This window comes from Melanerpes formicivorus, unplaced genomic scaffold, assembly GCF_026170545.1.
Source record: "Melanerpes formicivorus ecotype bairdi unplaced genomic scaffold, bMelFor1.0.p_v2 SCAF_67, whole genome shotgun sequence".
Taxonomy (NCBI): Eukaryota; Metazoa; Chordata; class Aves; order Piciformes; family Picidae; genus Melanerpes; species Melanerpes formicivorus.
This window is the reverse complement of record NW_027142419.1, coordinates 1902973-1918610: the sequence shown is the minus strand read 5'-3', so window position 1 is coordinate 1918610 and position 15638 is coordinate 1902973. Positions and strand designations below refer to the sequence as shown.

Here is a 15638-nt window from a genome sequence, read left to right as displayed (position 1 = left end):
AGGGCAGAGAACACATTTAACTCCAGCTGCAGGGCTGCTGTTTGGAGCTCACAAGCAAGGCAGGAATGTTTAGCAAAGCAGAGCCCTCTGGCTGAGACACTTCCAGGGCTGTGGGGTGCAGGAGACAAAGGGCTCTAGGAAGGCAAAGCATCACGGAGAGGTGCTGGGGGGGAGCAGGTTGGCCATTAGGGAAGATTTGCTCATGGAAAGGGCTATCAAGGATTGGAACAGCCTGCCCAGGGAGGTGGTGGAGCCACCATCCCTGGAGGTGTTTAAAAGACACAGGGATGTGGTGCTGAGGGAGGTGGTCTGGTGGTTAGTGGTAGGATTGTGAGCTCTAGGGGAGGACTTGGTGAGCTCCAAGGTCTCCTCCAACCTCAACAGCTGTATGGTTCTATAACCTGGAGTAAAGAAGAAGACACTGAGCAAGGCCAGGCCACTGTCACAGCAGCTTGGCTCGGGAAGGTGATGCTCTTGGGTGTAGTACAGTGCTGTAGGGGGATAAAAACATTGGGGGAAAAGCTTAGACAGGGAATATTCAAAGCACCAGTGCAGAAGCAAGATCCCTCTGTGGTGCTCTTGTGCCTTACAAGGGCTGTGGTTAATAGGCCAGAGACATTCTCCCCCTCCTCTGCTCTGCCCTGCTGAGGCTGCAGCTGGAATATTGTGTCCAGTTCTGGGACCTCAGTTCAAGAAGGACCTCAGGCAACTGCTTGCAAGAATCCAGAGCAGAGCCACAAAGATGATGAAGGCAGAAGAACATCTTCCTCATGGGGAGAGCCTGAGGGAGCTGAGGGCTCTGGAGCTTGGAGAGGAGGAGCCTGAGGGTGACCTCATTGCTGGGGATGAAGCTGTGCAGGGCTGGAGCCAGGCTCTGCTGGGGGATGCCCAATGGCAGCACCAGGGGCAGTGGTGGAAGCTGAGGCAGAGAAAGTGCCATGGAAACAGGAGGGAAATTCTTTCCTTGTGAGGGTGACAGAGGCCTGGAGCAGGCTGCCCAGGGGGGTTGTGGAGCCTCCCTCTCTGGAGACACTCAAGACTTGCCTGGATGTGTTCCTGGGTGACCTGCTCTGGGTGACCCTGCTGTGGGAGGGGGCTTGGACTGGGTGATGTCTGGAGGTCCCTTCCAGCCCCTGACATTCTGTGATTCAGTGCTCTGAATGGTTTACATGCTTGTAAAAAGTTCTCCCAGAGGGGATTCCCACCCACAGGAGGGACAAAAGCACCCAAGTAGGATTGCTAGTGCCTGCACAGCCTTCACCTGGACCAGCTCAGATGGAGAGAGAGGTTGGCAGCGCTTCAGCAAGCATCCCATGCAGAAAGCAAAGGTGAGAAGCTGCCTGGGCAGGGGACTGCAGATGCAGAGCTCTGTGGTGCATTTGGAGAGGGTCTGTAGAAAGCATACTCAGGGCAGGAAGGAAAACCAGGACAGGCAGGGAAGGGAACTGAGGAGTGGTACAATTAATTACATGGAATGAAGAGAAAGCAGAGGGATTTGGGGAGGAAAAACAAACCAAACTGTCCACAGGCCTAGCAAAAAAACCCCAAACCCCAAAACAACAACAACCAAACCAGCCTGGAGCAAGAGCACAGGAAAAGGCTTTTACCTCAGTGTGCTTTGCACAGACCTAAACTGACCCCCATGCTGAGAGCACCACCATGGCTCCCACCTCTGCAGTGCTAATCCTCACCTCAGGCAGCTGAGGCCCAGGCAGAGGAGCTGCCTGCAAGGAAACAGAACCAGAAACTGGATAATTCACACAAGGGAGAGCTTGTTAGTGTGCTGGGACAGGGAATTTCCAGCTTGCAGCCAGAGCTCAGCAGTGAAACTCACACAGGAACTACAGAACAACAACAGGGCAGTGAGGCTGGGGAGGGTCTGGAGCACAGCCCTGTGAGGAGAGGCTGAGGGAGCTGGGGTTGCTTAGCCTGGGGAAGAGGAGGCTGAGGGCAGAGGGCAGAAGGGCTCTGCAGAGGGACCTTGCCAGGCTGGGCAGAAGGGCAGAGGCCAACAGGATGGCATTCAACAAGTCCAAGTGCCAGGGGCTGCACTTTGGCCACAGCAACCCCAGGCAGAGCTACAGGCTGGGGGCAGAGTGGCTGAGAGCAGCCAGGCAGAGAGGGACCTGGGGGTAGTGGTTGACAGCAGCTGAACATGAGCCAGCAGTGTGCCCAGGGTGCCAAGAAGGCCAAGGGCATCCTGGCCTGCAGCAGGAAGAGTGTGGCCAGCAGGAGCAGGGAAGTCCTTGTGCCCTGTGCTCAGCACTGCTTAGGCCACACCTGGAGTCCTGTGTCCAGTTCTGGGCTCCTCAGTTCAAGAAGGACATTGAGAGACTTGAAGGTGTCCAGAGAAGGGCAACAAGGCTGGGGAGGGGTCTGGAGCACAGCCCTGTGAGGAGAGGCTGAGGGAGCTGGGGTTGCTTAGCCTGGAGAAGAGGAGGCTCAGGGGAGACCTCATTGCCCTCTACAACTCCCTGCAGGGAGGTTGTAGCCAGGTGGGGGTTGGGCTCTTCTCCCAGGCAGGCACCCAGCACCAGAACAAGAGGACACAGTCTCAAGCTGTGGCAGGGGAGGTTTAGAATCATAGAATCAATAAGGTTGGAAAAGACCTGAGAGATCATCAAGCCCAAGCTGTCACCCAGCACCTCCTGACTAATTAAAGCATGGCTCCAAGTGCCACATCCAATCCCCTCCTGAACACCTCCAGGGATGGGGACTCCACCACCTCCCTGGGCAGCACATCCCAATGGCCAATTCCTCTTGCTGGGAAGAACTTTCTCCTCACCTCGAGTCTAAACCTCCCCTGCCACAGCTTGAGACTGTGTCCTCTTGTTCTGCTGCTGGGTGCCTGCCTAGGAGAAGAGACCAACCCCCACCTGGCTCCAACCTCCCTGCAGGGAGCTGTAGAGGGCAATAAGCTCTAGCTGAGGAGAAAGTTCTTCCCAGCAAGAGAGATTGGCCCTGGGGATGTGCTGCCCAGGGAGGTGGTGGAGTCCCCATCCCCGGAGGTGTTCAGGAGGGGATTGGATGTGGCACTTGGAGCCATGGTTTGGTTGTCAGGAGGTGCTGGGTGATAGGTAATAGGTTGGACTTGATGAGCTCTCAGGTTTTTTCCAAGCTGGTTGATTCTATGACTCTCCAGGAGTGTCAGAGTGCCCATCTCTGGAGGCTTTGTAGATGCAGTTGGACAGGATGCTCAATCACATCTAGGCTCACTGCCCCATGCAAGGTTGAGCCTGATGATCTTTTGAGGTCCTTTTCAACCTGCACCATTCTCTGACTCTACAGGAGAGAGTCCAGGGAAGGCTGGGAAGCTGCTGGGGGGCCTGGAGCAGCTCTGGGAGCAGCAAAGGCTGAGAGCCCTGGGGCTGAGAGCCTGCAGAAGAGCAGCCCCAGAGGGGAGCTAAAGGAGCTGTGGGGGGCAAGAGGCTGGGGCCAGGCTCTGCTCAGTGGTGCCCAGGGCCAGGCCAAGGGGCAGAGGGCACAAACTGGCACCCAGGAGGAGAAAGTTGTTTGGTGTGAGGGTGCTGAGCCCTGGAGCAGGCTGCCCAGAGAGGTTGTGGAGTCTCTGGAGGCATTCCAAACCCAGCTGGGCAGGTTCTGGTGTGCTTTAGTCTAGGAGATGCTGCTCTAGCAGAGATCCCTTCCAGTCCCCACCATTCAGTGCTAAAGGAGGCAGGGTGTCAGCCACACAGGTAAGGAGACCAGCAGGTGGGGAGCTAAGGAGACTGAGGCAGAGTCGAGGCAGGCACTGGAGGGACCACAAACGGCGAGAACTGGGCAAAGCAAGAGGCCAGGGCAGCAATGCAGAGCTCCAGGGCAGCAACGCAGAGCTGCAGGGCAGCAAGGCAGAACTGCAGAGCAGGCAGCCTGGCTCCGGGCGGGCTGGGGCAGGGGCGATGCAGAGCTGCAGGGCAGGCAGCCCGGCTCCGGGCGGGACGAGGCAGGGATGATGCAGAGCTCTGGGGCAGGGGCGATGCAGAGCTCCGGGGCAGGGGCGATGCAGAGCTCCGGGGCAGGCAGCCCGGCTCCGGGCGGGCCGGGGCAGGGGCGATGCAGAGCTCCGGGCGCGCCGGGGCAGGGGCGATGCAGAGCTGCAGGGCAGGCAGCCTGGCTCCGGGCGCGCCGGGGCAGGGGCGATGCAGAGCTGCAGGGCTCCGGGCGCGCCGGGGCAGGGGCGATGCAGAGCTGCAGGGCTCCGGGCGCGCCGGGGCAGGGGCGATGCAGAGCTGCAGGGCTCCGGGCGCGCCGGGGCAGGGGCGATGCGGTGCGCGTCGCGGGGGGCTAGGGGGGGCTGAGCGGGCAGGGCGCCTGAGCGCCCTCAGGGGGCAGAAGGGCGGGAAAGCTCCCCAGCGCGACGGCGGGAAGCGCGCGCAGGCGCACGCGTGACGCCCACGCCGTCGCGCCGGGCGAGGCGGGTCCGCGCGCGCGCCGCTCTCCCTTCCCCTCGCCCCGCCCCGTCGCGCGCGACGTGGAGGCGGGGAGGGGAGCGGGGGCCGGCGTTCGAAAAATGCCCGCGGCCTCCCATTGGCCGCCGGCTCCGGCGCGGCCCCGCCCACCCCCTCGCGCGCGCGCGGCCACACCCCCGTCGCGGCGGTCCCGCCCCCGCCCCTTTGCCCCCGGACCCCCCCCCCCCCCAGCCGCCGGTTCCCCGCCGCCGCCGCCATTAGAGGGGCCGCTTTGTGTCCGCCGGGCCCGCTGGTGAGTTCCCCCCCGCCTCGCCCGCCTGCCCCATCCTGGCCCCGGGGAAGGGGTGGGGGGACTAGGCCCGGTAGGCCGCGGGGCGGCTGCCTGTGAGGCGCTGGGGCCGCTGCAGGGGCCTGGGAACTCCCTTCAGTGCCGCGCCCCCTCCTGACAGGCCTCGGGAGGGGCCTGTCGTGACAGAGGCTGTTGTCGCGGTGGGCAGCGCAGCCCGGCCTCTTTCCCCGCCCGCTCCCCTCGACCCTGCAGAGGCTCGCGGGGTGCCGGACTCGCCCCCAGCCAGGCCCGAGGAGGAGCCCCGGCCTCCGGGTGTCGGCGGGCGCGGGGCGGAGCGGAGCGGCGGCGCGGTTGGGCCCGGCCGGGTGCGGGGCCTGGCAGTGCGCGGGGCCCGACCGGGTGCGGGGCCCGACCGGGTGCGGGGCCCGGCAGGGGTGCGGGGCCCGGCAGGGGTGCGGGGCCCGGCAGGGGTGCGGGGCCCGGCAGGGGTGCGGGGCCCGGCAGGGGTGCGGGGCCCGGCAGGGGTGCGGAGCCCGGCAGGGTGCGGGGCCCGGCAGGGTGCGGGGCCTGGCAGGGGTGCGGAGCCCGGCCGGGTGCAGGGCCTGGCAGCGCTCGGGGCCCGGCAGCGCTCGGAGCCCGGCAGCGCTCGGAGCCCGGCAGCGCTCGGAGCCCGGCAGCGCTCGGAGCCCGGCAGCGCGCGGAGCCTGGCAGCGCTCGAGCCGCGGCAGCGCGCGGGCCCCGTCCCTGCGCTCTCTGGCGGGGGCGGCGCGGGCGTCACCACCCTGCTCTCCCGCGCCGCTGGCACTCCGTCAGCAGCGGCGGGTGCGCCCCGGGCCGCGGGGGGAAGGTCAGCGCTGGAAGGGGCTGCCGGGGGGGCGGCACAATAAACGATGGCTCTTTGTGAACTTCGGAAGCGCCCTGGCTCCCGCAGTAGCCTTCCCGCCTTGGGGTTGCTGGGCTGTGTTGTGCCTTCCCCAAGCTCACTCGGGCAGGGGTCGGGGCGGTGCTGCCGCTCCAGGAGAGCCTCTGCCGAAGGCGTCGGGGTGGCTCTGCCGCCGAGAAGAAGACCTTAACCCTCGGTGCTGCCGGAGGTGGATGTGGCCCTCCTGAGACCCTGCGGTGGTCACAGCCTCTTCATGAGTGCTAATTACCCTTCTGCCCTTACTGCACATGCCGGAGGGAAGGCTGTGACATTCCACTCTGCAGCAGGACTGTTCCAGAGGCACTTCCATTCCAGGTTCAGAGCCAGCAGGTTTATTTTGGGTTTGTTGTCACTTAGGCCTGTGGTTCTGGTGGTGGGGGGGGAACCTTGCAAAGACTTACAAGGAGCAGTGTACCAAAATCTTACCTGGGCTAGCTCTGGCCAGGCCAGGCTTGGCTCCACCAGCTTATGGTGCCTGGGGACAGCTCCAGACCAGGGGATGCTGCTCAGCACAAATCTTTCCTGCCTCTATTCCAACTATTTTCACAGTCACAGGTGTCTGCAAATCCCAGGGGCCTGAGCTGCAGGAGGTGGAAGGAAGCAAATCCCAGGGGCCTGAGCTGCAGGAGGTGGAAGGAAGCAAATCCCAGGGGCCTGAGCTGCAGGAGAAGGAAGGTTGCAAATCCCAGGGGCCTGAGCTGCAGGAGAAGGGAGGTTGCATATCCCAGGGGCCTGAGCTGCAGGAGGTTGCAAATCCCAGGGGCCAGTGCTGCAGGAGAAGGGAGGTTGCAAATCCCAGGGGCCTGAGCTGCAGGAGAAGGGATTTTGCATATCCCAGGGGCCTGAGCTGCAGGAGGTTGCAAATCCCAGGGGCCTGAGCTGCAGGAGGTGGAAGGTTGCAAATCCCAGGGGCCTGAGCTGCAGGAGGTTGCAAATCCCAGGGGCCTGAGCTGCAGGTGGTTGCAAATCCCAGGGCCCTGAGCTGCAGGAGGTTGCATATCCCAGGGGCCTGAGCTGCAGGAGGTTGACATCCCAGGGGCCTGAGCTGCAGGAGAAGGAGGGTTGCAAATCCCAGGGGCCTGAGCTGCAGGAGAAGGGAGGTTGCAAATCCCAGGGGCCTGAGCTGCAGGAGGTTGCAAGTCCCAGGGACCTGAGCTGCAGGAGAAGGGAGGCTGCAAATCCCAGGGGCCTGAGCTGCAGGAGGTGGAAGGTTGCAAATCCCAGGGGCTGAGCTGCAGGAGGTTGCAAATCCCAGGGGCCTGAGCTGCAGGAGGAGTGTTGCAAATCCCAGGGCCTTGAGCTGCAGGAGGTTGCAAATCCCAGGGGCCTGAGCTGCAGGAGGTTGCAAATCCCAGGGGCCTGAGCTGCAGGAGGTTGCAAATCCCAGGGGCCAGTGCTGCAGGAGAAGGGAGGTTGCAAATCCCAGGGGCCTGAGCTGCAGGAGAAGGGATTTTGCATATCCCAGGGGCCTGAGCTGCAGGAGGTTGCAAATCCCAGGGGCCTGAGCTGCAGGAGGTGGAAGGTTGCAAATCCCAGGGGCCTGAGCTGCAGGAGGTGGAAGGTTGCAAATCCCAGGGGCTGAGCTGCAGGAGGTTGCAAATCCCAGGGGCCTGAGCTGCAGGAGGAGTGTTGCAAATCCCAGGGCCTTGAGCTGCAGGAGGTTGCAAATCCCAGGGGCCTGAGCTGCAGGAGGTTGCAAATCCCAGGGGCCTGAGCTGCAGGAGGTTGCAAATCCCAGGGGCCAGTGCTGCAGGAGAAGGGAGGTTGCAAATCCCAGGGGCCTGAGCTGCAGGAGAAGGGATTTTGCATATCCCAGGGGCCTGAGCTGCAGGAGGTTGCAAATCCCAGGGGCCTGAGCTGCAGGAGGTGGAAGGTTGCAAATCCCAGGGGCCTGAGCTGCAGGAGGTTGCAAATCCCAGGGGCCTGAGCTGCAGGTGGTTGCAAATCCCAGGGCCCTGAGCTGCAGGAGGTTGCATATCCCAGGGGCCTGAGCTGCAGGAGGTTGACATCCCAGGGGCCTGAGCTGCAGGAGAAGGAGGGTTGCAAATCCCAGGGGCCTGAGCTGCAGGAGAAGGGAGGTTGCAAATCCCAGGGGCCTGAGCTGCAGGAGGTTGCAAGTCCCAGGGACCTGAGCTGCAGGAGAAGGGAGGCTGCAAATCCCAGGGGCCTGAGCTGCAGGAGGTGGAAGGTTGCAAATCCCAGGGGCTGAGCTGCAGGAGGTTGCAAATCCCAGGGGCCTGAGCTGCAGGAGGAGTGTTGCAAATCCCAGGGCCTTGAGCTGCAGGAGGTTGCAAATCCCAGGGGCCTGAGCTGCAGGAGGTTGCAAATCCCAGGGGCCTGAGCTGCAGGAGGTTGCAAGTCCCAGGGACCTGAGCTGCAGGAGAAGGGAGGCTGCAAATCCCAGGGGCCTGAGCTGCAGGAGGTGGAAGGTTGCAAATCCCAGGGGCTGAGCTGCAGGAGGTTGCAAATCCCAGGGGCCTGAGCTGCAGGAGGAGTGTTGCAAATCCCAGGGCCTTGAGCTGCAGGAGGTTGCAAATCCCAGGGGCCTGAGCTGCAGGAGGTTGCAAATCCCAGGGGCCTGAGCTGCAGGAGGTTGCAAATCCCAGGGGCCTGAGCTGCAGGAGGTTGCAAATCCCAGGGGCCTGAGCTGCAGGAGGTTGCAAATCCCAGGGGCCTGAGCTGCAGGAGGTTGCAAATCTCAGGAGCCTGAGCTGCAGGAGGTTGCAAATCCCAGGGGCCTGAGCTGCAGGAGGTTGCAAATCCCAGGGGCCTGGGCTGCAGGAGGTTGCAAATCTCAGGGGCCTGAGCTGCAGGAGGTTGCATATCCCAGGGGCCTGAGCTGCAGGAGGTTGCATATCCCAGGGGCCTGAGCTGCAGGAGAACAGAGGTTGCAAATCCCAGGGGCCTGAGCTGCAGGAGAACAGAGGTTGCAAATCCCAGGGGCCTGAGCTGCAGGAGAACAGAGGTTGCAAATCCCAGGGGCCTGAGCTGCAGGAGAACAGAGGTTGCAAATCCCAGGGGCCTGAGCTGCAGGAGGTTGCAAATCCCAGGGGCCTGAGCTGCAGGAGGTTGCAAATCTCAGGGGCCTGAGCTGCAGGAGGTTGCAAATCACAAGGGCCTGAGCTGCAGGAGAAGGAAGGTTGCAAATCCCAGGGCCTGAGCTGCAGGAGGTTGCAAATCCCAGGGCCCTGAGCTGCAGGAGGTGGAAGGTTGCAAATCCCAGGGGCCTGAGCTGCAGCAGAAGGGAGGTTTGAGGATGTGGGGTTGTGGTTGTGTCCTTTCATGTTGGCATTTCACAGTTACTCTTTTCAGGAGTCTTGCTTGGCTGCTGGATTGTTTCTGTGTCACATCTCAGTTCTTATCAGGCCTTTTGAGTAGTAAATAGCTGCAGTCTGATTTCCAGGCACCTGACTTTGTTTGTTTGCTTGGGTTTTAGCCTAAATAATAGTTTTAGCATCTTCAAGAAGTAGTTGGCCAGCAGGCTTTGGCAGGCAGCTCCCTCACTGGGGCAGGAGAGCTTGGGATGTGCTCCTGTTTATAAACAGTGTTGCTGATAAAGCTGCTCCAAAGGAGGGAGAGGAAAACACTGCTGGTGAGTTCAGTTGGAGGTGGTTTGGTGGCACTGACCTTCTTCAGCAAAGACTGACTGGTGGGTAGAGTGGGAAATCTTGGGGAAGGAGGAACAGGTAGAGAGAAAAAGAAGCAAACCACAGAATTTCTGCTAGGGAAGAATTTAAGGCAAGGGTGGATGAGGCCTGGAGCAGGCTGGGCTGGTGGGACATGTCCCTGCCCATGACAGGGAGCTGGAACTTGATCTTTAAGGTCATTTCCAACTCAGACCATTCAGCCTGCAGAAGAGAAGGCTTCAGGAAGACCTTAGAGCAGCCTTCCAGTGCCTGAAGGGGGCTACAGGAGAGCTGGGAGGGACTTTTTCTGAGGGCTCTGACCTGCTTTGAACTTGAGGAGGGCAGATTTAGACTGGGGATGAGGAAGAAATGCTTGACAGGGAGGGTGAGGAGACACTGCAACAAGTTGCCCAGGGAGGCTGTGGCTGCCTCCTCTCTGGAGCTGTTCAAGGCCAGGCTGGATGAGGCCTTGAGCAGCCTGGGCTGGTGGGAGGTGTCCCTGCCCATGGCAGGGGGTTGGGACTGGATGGTCTTTAAGGTCCCTTCTAACCCAAGCCTTGAAACCATGTGCTGGCTGTGGTAGCCTTCCTCCCCTTTACCTGCCTGTGCCTCCTAATTAAGTTCCTCTCCCATGCACTGTGCACTTCCCTCAGCTCATAGGTAGCTGCTGGAGTCACTTTTGTTGCCAGACTTTTCCCTTTGAACAGAAGCTGCCCTGGGAATCCTTTGCCAGGCTTTTGTTACAAGTGACCCAGGGTGCTCTGAGGATTTTAACTTCCACTAGGGAGAGTAAAAGAAGTTTTACCTGGATGGACATTGTCAGGTGTGAGAAGACTGCAAGGAAATTGTAGCTTTTATCATAGTAGTATCATAGAATCAGTCAGGGTTGGAAGGGACCACAAGGCTCAGCCAGTTCCAACCCCCCTGCCATGGGCAGGGACACCCCACACCAGATCAGCCTGGCCAGAGCCTCATCCAGCCTGGCCTTAAACACCTCCAGGGCTGGGGCCTCAACCACCTCCCTGCACAACCCAGTCCAGGGCTTCACCACTCTCATGGGGAAGAGCTTCCTCCTCCCCTCCAGCCTGAATCTCCCCACCCCCAGCTTCATTCTATTGGGAAGAAGTTGTTCCCCAGGAGGGTGGTGAGAGCCTGGCACAGGCTGCCCAGGGAGGTGGTGGAAGCCTCCTGCCTGGAGGTGTTTGCAGCCAGGCTGGATGTGGCTGTGAGCAACCTGCTGTGGTGTGAGGTGTCCCTGCCCATGGCAGGGGGTTGGAGCTGGCTGAGCCTTGAGCTCCCTTCCAACCCTGACAGCTCTGTGATTTGCTTTCCCCTGGCACCACTTTTGGACAGTTTGTTGCTTCCTCAAGATCCACTGCAGGAGGTGGAAGCCTCATCCCTGGAAGCCTTGCCTCTGATTCCTGGATGTCTGATTGCTTGTAGAGCCTTTGTCTCTCTACAACTGCCTGAAAGGAGGCTGGAGCCAGGGAGGGCTTGGTCTCTTCTCCCAAGGAAGAAGCCATAGGAGAAGAGGAAATGTCTTCAGGTTGCCCCAGGGGAGGTTTAGGTTGGCCATGAGGAACAATTTCTTCCCCTTGAGGGCTGTCCAGGCCTGGCCCAGGCTGCCCAGGGCAGTGGTGCAGTCCCCAGCCCTGGAGGGGTTTCAAAGCCCTGGAGAGGTGGTGCTGAGGGCTGTGGTTCAGTGGTGCCCTGGCAGGGCTGGGGTCAGGGTTGGACTCAGGCCCCCTGCAGGGGGTTGGGACTGGGTGATGTTTAAGGTCCCTTCCAGCCCTGCCAGCTCTGTGGTTCTGTGTGGGTTTGTACCCAAGAATAATAATAGTTTGGAATGAGAGGATCTAAATGCAGTCCCTCTAAGCAGAGGAGGCTGTTACCCAGCAGAGACTCTTACCTGCTGTGCATTGTTGGCAGCCTGCATTTTCATCCCAGTGTCAGGATCCTAACACTGGCTCCTGGAATGAAAATGTTCCACCCCAAGCTGTGGAGCTGTCAGCAGTGGATTTTCACAGTGGACTGTGCTTGAAGTTGGTGACCTAAACCCGTTTGAAACTTCCCCCAGACCCCCTGTGCTGCTCACAGGCTGTTTCATTCCTCAGCTGCTCCTGACAGTGGCAGCAGGTGGAGAATCTGAACCAGGGGCCAGGAGTTGTTCAAAAGCTGGCATCCCCCAGGGGCTGGCACTGCCCCAGCCCTGAGCATCAGAGTGGAGAGGGATTGGATTCTCTTTAGAGAGCTGGGCAAGCAGAAATTCAGCTTTGTAGCCAGCTCTTAGCTGGAGGTTTTGGTGAGTCTGGGTGTGGTGGTGGTGGCCTAACTACCTTTGGCTTTGTGCTTTGGCTGTGTGCTTGGGCATGTGAGGGAAAGCTGCTGGCTGCAGGAAAAGACAGCCCAGGCCTTGGAGATGCTCTGCTGTTGCTGGAGATGCTCTGCTGTTGCTGGAGATGCTCTGCTGTTGCTGTCTGCCATGCAGGGCAGAGGTGGATGGAGAAAGCATCTGGAACCTTTGGGGCTGAAGAGTGGTGGAGGTGAGGGGTGGGTTGTTACTTGTGCTCTAATCAACATCTGCTGAGGCTGAGCTGACTTTGAGCTGTGGTATCAACTCCTAGCAGAGAGGAGGGGCTGTGCTCAGTCCCTGGAGGGGAAGGCAGAGCATCAGCCTGGCTGGAGGAATGTGCCTGGATCCTGCAGGGCAAGCAGCAGCTCTGTGGGCAGCCTTTGATCTTTGCTTTGCTCTGTGAGAGCAGGCAGGGCAGGCAAGGTGCAAGTCAGGTTGCACTTGCAGCATTTGGAGTCCCAGCTTCAAATTGGCTGCTGGCCTGGAATGAAAATGCATCTTCAGCTGTAGAAAAGCCTCCCCTTTGGGTCTCAGGGGGGCAGGAATGGCTGTGCTGGGGTGCCCAAAAGGGGGAGGATTTTCTGTGCTTCCCCCAACCCTGAGGCACTCAGGATTTGCATCAGGAAGGCTGGGATGGAACTGAAAACTGGAACACTAGTCAAGTGAAAGCATTCCTTGCCTGGCATGTGGTGAGCTGTTGGATCTTTGCACTGGGACACTTTAATTGAGACAAGATGGTTTGTGGTGCTGGGAGTGGTGTGGGGCTCAGGCTGCAGCAGATCTCTGGGAGCCTGAGCTGCAGGAGACCTGCAGAGCCAGCCCTTGTGGCTTGATCAGGAGGCAAGGCAGTGAGAGATCCCTTAAGGAGGACTCCTCCCAGGGATTCCAGGAGGGCCCTGACAAAGTGAGCACAAAACTTGCTGGGTGGCAGCAAAAGTGATGGGGAGGAACAGCCAGCCAGATGCAAGGGCAGTGAATTTCTGAGCAGGTTGCCAGACAAGGTTGAGAAGTGGGGACTGACTCCTTAATTCTGCTTTCTGTGAGGTGTTTTGTTCCTCTGCATGTTTGCAGGCTGTTTTAAATGCCTAAATGCTGCTGGTCTGAGTTAACCTTGACAGCAAGCAGCTCAGAGAGCTGCACAAACAAGAGGGAGATCAGCAGGTGCTGGAACATCCTTGTGGAGCAGGCAGTCTTAACAGATATGTTTAGTAGAGGACAAATTGCTGTCTAAGCTGTTCTGTAACTGTTTAGGTGGCCAGGGAGTTGCTAAGGTATCACAGGATGTCAGGGGTTGGAAGGGATCCCTGAAGATCATCCAGTCCAACTCCCCCTGCCAGGGCAGGAGCAGAGAATCCAGCACAGGTCACACAGGAACACATCCAGATGGGGCTGGAAAGGCTCCAGAGAAGGAGACTCCACAACCTCTCTGGGCAGCCTGCTCCAGGGCTCTGGGAGCCTCCCAGTGCAGAAGTTCCTCCTCATGGTGAGCTGGAACCTCCTGGGCTGGAGTTTCCATCCACTGCCCCTTGTCCTATCCCAGGGTGCAGCTGAGCAGAGCCTGTCCCTGTGCCTTCCCTCCTGACCCCCAGCTATTGATAGACACTGATCAGATCCCCTCTGAGTCTTCTTCTCTCCAGACTAAGCCCCCCCAGGGCTCTCAGCCTCTCCTCCCCAGGCAGTGCTGCAGTCCCTACAGCATCTTTGGAGCCCTCCCTTGGACTCTCTCCAGCAGCTCCCTGTCCCTCCTGAGCTGGGGAGCCCAAAACTGGCATCTTCTCCTGGAGCTGGATGTTTAGGGAAGAGCTTTAAGGATTTCAGGGAGCCAGAAGGTTTGGGGCAGTCATGGGGCTTGCAGTTCAGAAGGTAATCTTGTGGCATGTTTGCCTTGCAAGGACATTACCATTTCCTGTGCTGCTTTTTCCTGCAGCTTCTGAGAGCTGTCAATGCTCTTCTGCAGAACTCAGCTTTAGAGATTGATAGAGAACTGCCCACTGATCAATAGCCCTTGCTGGAAGTCAGTTACTTTGCTTTTCAAGGTGTTCTGAAACCAAACTACAGGCAAGTCAGTCTCACCTTTGTGTCAGTCTCACCCTTGTCTCACCTGCAAGAGCCTGGAGCAGATTCTCCTGGAACCTTTGCCACAGCACACAAAGCCTCTGGGCTGAGAGAGTTGGGGTTGTTCAGCCTGGAGAAGAGAAGGCTCCAGGGAGACCTTAGTGCAGCCTTTCATTGTTTGAAGTGGGCTCCAGGAGAGCTGGAGAGGGACTCCTAACAAAGGCATGGAGTGACAGGGTGAGGGGGTGGTGGCTTCAACCTGGAAGAAGCTGGATTTGGATTTGCCATGAGGAAGAAATTCTTCCCCATGAGGGTGGTGAGGCACTGGAAGAGGCTGCTCAGAGAAGCTGTGGTGGCTCCAAGCCTGGAACCATTGAAAGCCAGGCTGGATGAGGCCTTGAGCAGCCTGGGCTGGTGGAAGGTGTCCCTGCCCATGGGAGGGGGGGGTTGGAACTGAATGATCTTGAAGGTCCCTTCCACCTCAGCCCCTTCTGTGATTCTCTTGCTCTGCCTGAACAAGTCACTCCTGCTGGGCTTGCTGCTGGGGTTGGTGGCTTTGCATCTCTTTGCCTTCCAGCCTGCATGAACACAGAGGCCTTCTTTCCAGCCCTGCTGTGTCCCTGGGCCACCTCCCACCTGTGTGGGAGAGCACATGGCTGCCTGCTGGGTTGTGTAACAGTAAGTGGACACCCCCAAGGGCACAGCCCTGGCCATGCTTCCTCCTTTCTCCAGTGCATATTTGCTTTCAGCCCATGCAGCCTAGCCTGGCTCCTTGTGACCTGGAGTTTCCAGCAGCCTGCCAGTGAACCTGCCAAGGTTGAGGCCTGGTGGGTTTTTTTTTACCTCATCCTGAAATATTTTCCCTTGAATGAGACTGAAGCCTGAGAGCAGCTGGAAAAGCCTTCAACAGGCAGCAGGAATTGGAGGAGTCAGCCAAAATCTGCCTCAGATTCACTCTCATTTCTTACATTCTTGTCTGCTGCTTTGGTAGGGAGACTCCAGGCTGGAATATTAGCCAAATATTATCCAAAATGCCTCTTTTTTCCCCCCCTTTCTTTTTTTACCCTTAACACTGTGCTGGTAGCTCAGGTGGAAATGGATGTATTTGCTTATGCCAGCTCCTGAAAGCTCCCTGTACCTTTGGCTGGTTCTGCCATTAGTAGTCCCTCCCTGAGCTGGGGCACTGGACATTCCCAACCATTTCTCCTCATCTAGAAATCCAGGGAGCTGGGGGGGGGTGGGGGGGGGTTGTGGCTTATCAGCTCCTTTGTGGCTGACCAACACTGAATTGACTCCTTTGGGCTCCCCAGCTCAGGAGGGGCAGGGAGCTGCTGGAGAGAGGCCAAGGGAGGGCTCCAAGGATGCTGAAGGGACTGCAGCACTGCCTGGGGAGGAGAGGCTGAGAGCCCTGGGGGTGCTTAGTCTGGAGAGAAGACTCAGAGGGGATCTGATCAGTGTCTATCAATAGCTGAGGGCTGGGGGTCAGGAGGGAGGGGACAGGGACAGGCTCTGCTCACTGCACCCTAGGACAGGACAAGGGGCAGTGGATGGAAACTCCAGCCCAGGAGGCTCCACCTCACCATGAGGAGGAACTTCTGCACTGTGAGGCTCCCAGAGGCCTGGAGCAGGCTGCCCAGAGAGGTTGTGGAGTCTCCTTCTCTGGAGCCTTTGCAGCCCCATCTGGATGTGTTCCTGTGTGACCTGTGCTGGGTTCTCTGCTCCTGCTCTGGCAGGGGGGTTGGACTGGATGATCTTCAGGGATCCCTTCCAACCCCTGACATCCTGTGAGCCTGGGCAGGTGACCCATAGGAAAGGGGGTGAGCAGCTGTGTCAGGAGTTACTCTCTGTACTTCCAGGCAGCTTTTTGAAGGGGTCTCTGTCCTGCTGACTCCTTTGCTGCTGATGTGACTGCTTTGTTTTTCCTCTGGCAGTTGATCAGGTTTCAGTGTGCAGGAGAGTTAACCAGAACCACCTTGAAACCTGC

At 59.2% G+C, this 15638-nt stretch overlaps 1 protein-coding gene across 3 annotated transcripts in view; it reads left to right on the top strand.

Annotated features, from left to right (window-relative positions):
* Nucleotides 1-4627: 4627 nt before the first annotated feature.
* HP1BP3 (heterochromatin protein 1 binding protein 3) overlaps nt 4628-15638 on the top strand; it is a 41118-nt gene continuing 30107 nt past the window's right edge. For 2 of the 3 annotated variants that reach the window (XM_068162789.1, XM_068162787.1), the window contains exon 1: nt 4628-4701. The gene's annotated coding sequence lies outside the window, so the exon portion shown is untranslated. The remainder of the gene's footprint in view (nt 4702-15638) is intronic. The other variant, XM_068162790.1, reaches the window with a different exon arrangement.